This window comes from Trichosurus vulpecula, chromosome 7 (assembly GCF_011100635.1).
Source record: "Trichosurus vulpecula isolate mTriVul1 chromosome 7, mTriVul1.pri, whole genome shotgun sequence".
In the NCBI taxonomy this organism is placed as follows: Eukaryota; Metazoa; Chordata; class Mammalia; order Diprotodontia; family Phalangeridae; genus Trichosurus; species Trichosurus vulpecula.
Window position 1 is genome coordinate 216196367 of NC_050579.1, and position 7644 is coordinate 216204010.

Consider the following 7644-nt stretch of genomic DNA (forward strand, 5'->3'; position numbering starts at 1 on the left):
ATAGGTAGCCATTGGAGTTCATTCAGTTGGGGAAGGTTGACAGAGTCAGACCTGTGCCTTAGGATAATCAATTTAACAGCAAAGTATAGGATGGAATGGACTAAAGATATATTCTAGAATTGAACTATTCTAGAATTTTCATTGGAATTAAATAAATGACCAGTTTAAAATTAACATACTCTTTTTTGTAATTTAATGTATTTTAATAGCAAACTTACAGGAACAGCACAGAAGACAGACAACATCAAAAACATGTACTTGCATATCGGACAACTCAGTTAAAAAAGTACAGCGAATGGATGGAATCAACCGTATGATAAAAATGCTACAAATGCCATTTAGTTGCCATCAATAAGAAATTTACTCTTTAAAAAAATCCAAATGCTGTCATTGTCCAGAAAATTTTAACAAGCTTATTTATAATTGTTGTAAAGTTGAATCATTGAAGCTTGTTCATGGAACCATTTTTTTTTGACCACATTAATGCTTTATGTCCTTGCATTTAGACTCAAAATTCACACACAGATGAAAATGGAAAAAAAAAACTTGCCGATACCTGATTCTGCCCCCTATTTTCCCATTCACAATCATATACTTAGGTACCTTTTGACCCCATGGGAAAAAATATCTAACATTTAGAACAACCAATAACAGGAAGAAGAGATTTTTTTCTACCTTGAGAATGAAGAATGTTTCCCATCATAGTGAAATTTAAACATGTTCTCCACATATGCAGCACGCTAGCTGAATATCTTTTGGCATGATTGTGACATGTTTGGCGTGGATAGCAAATAGGTTGGTGTCCTCAAACAGGCCAACCGGATAGGCTTCATTTGCCCCTACAAGCACAATTGCTGTACTCTGGAAGCGCAGATCTGTTTTGAAGTCCTGAGCAATTTCATGCACCACACACTGGAAGGGAGGTTTGCAAATCAGAAATTCGGTGGACTTGTGGTAACATCTCATTTCACCCAGAGCCACAGTATCTTGGCCTGTAGAGATGAGGTTTCTTGACCCCTCCAGTAGAGGGCGCACTCTTGTGAGAGGCTTTTGCAGCAAGCTGCATCCTGGGGGCTTTACCACCGGTGGATTTACTGGCAGTTTGCTTGGTAAGAGCCATGTTCCTGAAAACTTGTCCATATACACCCCCTTCTTTTTAGGCTTGGGCTCAGAGAGTGAGAGGCAGCTGCTAGTGCTGGAGAGCTTCCGTGGCAAACATACTCTTTATCTTCCTTTTTGTTTTGTTTTGTTTTTTTTGAAAATCAGAAAAAAATTCTGTTCTTCATTCTTGCAGAGAACAAAACTACCCACTTTCCATTATGAATTCTTATTTCCATTATCTTTTAAAATATCACTGAAAGTAGCTCAACAATTAGTTGTCCCTGCTTTCTTCATAGTAATCTCTCTTGCACTCTTAACTCCTCCATCCTTAAAAAGGAAAAATATAACTTTCACTTCACACTTCTCCCCATCAAGGTGTTATTCTTTGTCTCTTCCCTCTTTGACTGACTAATTTCTCAAAAAATCTGGTTTTTACTTCATATCTCCACTTACATACGTCCCATTCACTTCTCAAACTCTTATATTTTCATTTATAACCCAATAACTCAACTGTAACTTGTTTCTTTAAAGTGAACAATGATTTCTTAATTTCTAACCCATATGTCCTTTATTATTCCTTATCTTTCTGAACTCTTCCATAGTTTTTTGACATTGTTGATTGCTCCCTCTCCTTAAACACTCTTTCATCTCAATGTGTTGGGTTTTTCCTTCTCAGTTTCTTTTACCATCATCCATGCTTTGCTTCTCCTTTGTCTGGGTATAACTAGAGGGTCTGCAATCACTGTTGTTCTTTGTCTTCTGTCTGTATCAGTCCCTCTTCTCCCCTTCCCTCCCGTCTACCTTCTGTTCTCTCTCTCTCACTCACTCACTCACTCTGTGTGTGTGTGTGCACGTGTCTGTGTCTCTGTCTCTCTCTGTCTCTCTGTCTCTGTCTCTGTCTCTCTCTTCCTCTTTCTCTCCTTTCATCATCCCAACCTCTTTGTCCCTCCCTTTAACATCAACTTCCATGAATTAAATGATCATTTCAGTGCATATGACTACCATATTTACCTCTCTGCTCCTCTTCTTTCTTGAATTCCTGTTTTGTAAAACCAGCAGCTTAGTAGATATCTTCACCTGGTTGTCCAATATAGATCTCAAATTCAACATATCTCAAAGAGAGTTGTCTCGTTGTTTTCATCTAAAACAACAACAAACCCCAAACAAATAAAAACCCAAATGAAACAAAACAAAAAAATTATTCTGTTATTCAGCTTCTCTTTTTCTATTGAGGGTACTTCCATCTTTCCAGTCACCCAAATTTAGAATCTTAGAATCATCCTTAAGTCTTCCATGTGGCACCTCCACCTGTATGAATTCAATTGCTAAATCCTATTGATTCTTACTATTCCACGTCTCTTACGTGGGGCTTCTTCTACCCACTCACACAGATAATTCACTAGGTCAAACCTTTATATTTTCTTGCCTGAGCTATTTTGGTAATTGATTTCCCTGATTCCTGACTCTCTTTTATTTAATCCATCCTCCTCATAACTAAGAAATTAATATTCTTAAAGCAGGTCTGAACATTTTTTCCCAAGTATTTTATTAGATTTTTTTCATCTTTAGTTTACAACACTCAGTTCTACAAGTTTTTGAATTCTGAGTTTTCTTCCTCTCCCTACACTCTCCCCATCCCCCCAAGACAGTATGGGATCTGATATATGCTCTACAAATACTTCTGTATTAAACTTATTTACACAATAGTCAAGTTGTACAGAAGAATTATGACCAATGGAATGAATCATGAGAAAGAAGAAACAAAACCAAAAAAGAGAAGGGAAAAAAAGAGAGAGAGCAAATAGTTTGCCTCAATCTGCACTCAGACTCTATAGTTCTTTCTCTGGATGAGGATAGCTTTTCCCATCATGAGTCCTTTGGAGCTGTCTTTGAAACTTGTATTGCTGAGAAGAGCCAAGTCTGTCAAAGTTAGTCATCACAGAAGCAATGTGACTGTGGCTGTGTACAATGTTCTCCTGGTTCTGCTTCCCTCACTCAGCATCAGATCACATAGGTCTTTCCAGGTTATTGTGAAGTCTGTATCTTCCCCATTTCTTATAGCATAAGAGTATACCATTACACTCGTATACCACAACTTGTTTAGCCATCCACCAGTTGATGGGCATCCCCTTGATTTCCAATTCTTTGCTACCACAGACACAGTTGCTATAAATATTTTGTACATATGGGTTTCTTTCCCCTTGTGTGATCTTTTTGGGATACAGCCCTAGAAGTGGTATTGCTGGGTCAAAGAGTATGCATATTTTTATAGCCCTTTGGGCATAGTTCCAAATTGCTCTCCAGAATGCCTGGATCAATTCACAGTTCCAACAATAATGTAACAGAGTTCCAATTTTCCCACATCCTCTCCAGCATTTATGATTTCCTGTTTTGTCATGTTAGCCAATCTGACAGGAGAAATGTGGTACCTGAGTTGTTTTGATTTGCATTTCTCTAATGAATAGTGATTTAGAGCATTTTTCATATGCCTATAGATATCTTTAATTTCTTCCTCTGAAAAATGCCTGTTCATATCCTTTGACATTTCCCAGTTGGGGAATGACTTGTATTCCTATAAATTTGGCTCAGTTGCCTATATATTTTAGATATGAGGCCTTTATCAGAGATACTGGCTGTAAAGATTTTCTCCCAATTTTCTGCTTTCCTCCTAATCTTTGTTGCATTGGCTTTGTTTATACAGAAAACTTTTCAATTTTACATAATAAAAATTATCCATTTTGCATTTTGTAATGCTCTCTATCTCTTGTTGCATCATGAATTATTCCCTTTCCCGTAAATCTGACAGGTAAACTATTCCTTACTCTCCCAAATGGCTTATAGTATCTGCTTTTATTCCTAAATCATGAACCTATTTTGACTTTATTTTGGTATATGGAGTAAAATATTGGTCTATGCCCAGTTTCTGCCATACCATTTTCCAATTTTCCGAACAGTTTTTGTGGAATAGTGAATTCTTAGCCCAGAAGCTGGATTCTTTGGATTTATGAAAGAATAGATTGCTATAGTCATTGACTTCTGCATCTTGTTTACCTAACCTATTCCATGGATGCACCACTCTGTTTCTTATCCAGTACCAAGTGGTTTTCATGACTGCTGCTTTATATTATATTTTAATATCTGGTATGGTTTGGCCACCTTCCCTAGCATTTCTTTTCACTAATTCCCTTGATGTTCTGGACCTTTTGTGGTTCCAGATGAATTTTGTTACTATTTTATCTAGCTCTGTAAAATAATTTTTGGTACTTCAGTTGGCATGCCACTGAATAAGTAAATTAATTTAGGTAAAATTTTCATTTTTATTATATTAGCTATGCATAACCTTGAGCAAATAATATTTTTCCATTTATTTAGATCTGACTTTATTTGTGTGAAAAGTGTTTCATAATTATGTTCATATAGGCCTGGGGTTTGTCTTGGCAGGTAGACTCTCAAATATTTTATAGTGTCTACAGTAACTTTGAATGAAATTTCTCTTTCTATCTCTTGCTGTTGGGTTTTGTTAGTAATGTGTAGGAATGACAGGGATTTATGTGGGTTTATTTTATATCCTGCAACTTTGCTAAAGTTTTTTTTATTATTTCAAGTAGTTTTTTTTTACTAGATTCTCTAGGATTCTCTAAGTAAATCATCATATCATCTACAGAGTGATAACTTAGTTTCTTCTTTGCCTATTCTAATTCCTTCAATTTCTTTTTCTTCTCTTATTGCTAAAGCTAACATTCCTAGTACCAAATTGAATAATAGGGGTGAGAATGGACAACCTTGTTTCACCCCAATCTTATTGGAAATGCATCTAGCTTATCCGCATTACATATAATGCTTGCTGATGGTTTTAGGTAGATGCTACTTATAATTTTAAGGAAGATTCAATTTATTCCTATGTTTTCCAGTGTTTTTAAGAGGAATGGATGTTGTATTTTGTCAAAAGTTTTTTCTGCACCTATTGATATAATCATATGGTTTCTGATAGTTTTGTTGTTTATATGATCAATTATGCTGATAGTTTTCCTAATATTGAACCAGCCTTGCATTCCTGGAATAAATCCTACCCTGTCATAGTCTGTTATTCTCATGATAAGTTACTGCAACCTTTTTGCTAATATTTTATTTAAAATTTTTTCATCAATATTCGTTAGGGAAATTGGTCTATAATTTTCTTTCTCTGTTTTGACTCTTCCTGGTTTAGGTATTAATATCATATTTGTGTCATAAAAATTTGGTAGGACTCCTTCTTTGCCTATTTTCACAAATAGTCTATATAATAGGGGAATTAATTGTTCTTTAGATGTTTGATAGAATTCACATGTAAAACCATCTAGCCCTGGAGATTTTTTCTAGGGAGTTCCTTCATGGCTTGCTCAATTTCTTTTTCTGAGATGGGGTTATTTAGGTATTTTACTTCCTCTTCTGGGATCTTTTTCTTGTTGCAATGGGTAGATTCTTTCAATTTTTATTTTACCCTCTGGTTCTAGAATATTGGGGCAGTTTCCCACCATAATTTATTGAAAGACGATGTCTAGGCTCTTTTTTCGATCATGGCTTTCAGGTAGTCCAATAATTTTTACATAATCTCTCCTGGATCTATTTTCCAGGCCAGTGGTTTTTCCAATGGGATATTTCACATTGTCTTCTATTTTTTCATTCCTTTGGTTCTTTTTATAATTCCTTGACTTCTCATATAGTCATTAGCTTTCATTTGCTCCATTCTAATTTTTAAGGAATTATTTTCTTCAGTGAACTTTTGGACCTCCTTTTCCATTTGCCAATTCTGCTTTTTAAGGCATTATTCTCTTCATTGGCTTTTTGGACCTCTTTTGCCATTTGGGTTAGTCTATTTTAAGGTGTTATTTTCTTCAGTATTTTGGGAGTCTCCTTTAGCATGCTGTTGACATGTTTGTCATGATTTTCTGGCATCACTCTCATTTTTCTTCCCAATTTTTCCTCTACTTCTCTTACTTGATTTTCAAACTCCTTTTTGAGCTCTTGCATGGCCTGAGACCAATTCATATTTTTCTTGGAGGCTTTGGATGTAGTAGCTTTGACTTTGTTGTCTTCCTCTAGTTGTTTGTTTTGATCTTCTTTGTCACCAAAGTAAAATTCTGTAATTTGATTTTTTTACACTCTTTACTCATTTTCCCAGCCAGTATTTTGCTTTTTAGTTTTTTGTCAAGGGAGAACTCTGCTTCCAGACTTGAGAGTGTTATGTCCCAAGTGTCAGGAGTTTTGTGCAGCTGTTGTCAGAGATACTTTTAGGCACCTGTAAATTTTCAGTTCTTCTTAAGGTGGTATGATTAAAGGAGAGGTGATTACTCCTTTCCTGGTCTGTGCTCTTGCCTGTGAATGACCAAAACACTCTTTCTGCCATTAACTGTGAGGAGGATACTCTCTCCTCAGCAGCCACAAACTCTGCCACTCCAGCCTTTCTCCTCACCCCAGGAATGTGACCCAGATCCAAGCAGGGCAAAGCAAAAGAATTCCACCTCAGCACCAGCAAAGAAATCACTTCAATCCCCCTCTGATCAGCTGCTTGATCCCTCCACTATCTGTTGCCCTGTAGCTCTGGAAGTATCTCCTGCTGCTGCCACTGCTGTACTGCTGCTGCCACTGCCACCTCTACTTCCCCAGGGCTGGGGCCAGACTTCATTCTTCTCTCACCCAGGTCCAACAGAGTTTCTCCACTGACCTTCTATTTTGTCTTTACTGTTCGTGTGTTGAGAAGTCTGGAAATTGCCACATCTGCCAGTGATTCAGTACCCTGAAGCCTGCTCCAGCCTGATCTGTGCCAGCATTGTCCACACTGGACTGTGCTCTGCTCCCAGACAGATGTGATATACCCTTCCTGTCAACCTTCGAGTTTGTCTTGGGCTGGATATTTGTTTCACTCTGTCATTTTGTGGATTCTGTAGCTCTAGAATTTGTTTAGAGTCATTTTTACAGGTATTTGAAGGGGTTTAAGAGAGACCTTAAGCAAGTCCCAGCTTTTACTCCACTGTCTTGGCTCTGCCAAGGTCCTTTTTTCAAAATGTATGACCACATTCAAAGTATTTATATGACATGACTTTTTAAAAGTTGCATTTTTGGCATCTCTTAATGCATGGGCATCTTTCAATAGATGGTAATTGAATTTAACCTATACAACTATCAAAAGGGGGAAAATTGTAAAGTAGTCCCATTGTATGTCACTCTTCTCACATTCTTATCACAGAAAGTGCCTGCAAAGATTTGTGAATTCATTTCCATAATCAGTTTGTGCTCAGATAATTGTTGGAAAACAGGGAAAACAAGCATCCTAGCCATCTGCTTTAAGACAGCCTTATTTCTATTGGCTATATATGTATAGAATAATTTATTAAGAAAACAGAGTGCCAATCAGTTCTTTGCACTTCAGGGGACTGAATTTTCTTCACCCTGTTTGTTATCTTTCAATCATAGTGATTTCTCTTAAACTTGGAATGAATAATTGCAAAGCATCTTTCTTTCTTATAAAAACTCCACATTACAGAACCAAAAAGCTATCGAAGC

At 36.7% G+C, this 7644-nt stretch overlaps 1 pseudogene; it reads right to left on the bottom strand.

The window, feature by feature from the left end:
- Nucleotides 1–711: 711 nt before the first annotated feature.
- LOC118858828 lies at nt 712–1120 on the bottom strand (annotated as a pseudogene).
- Nucleotides 1121–7644: the final 6524 nt, after the last annotated feature.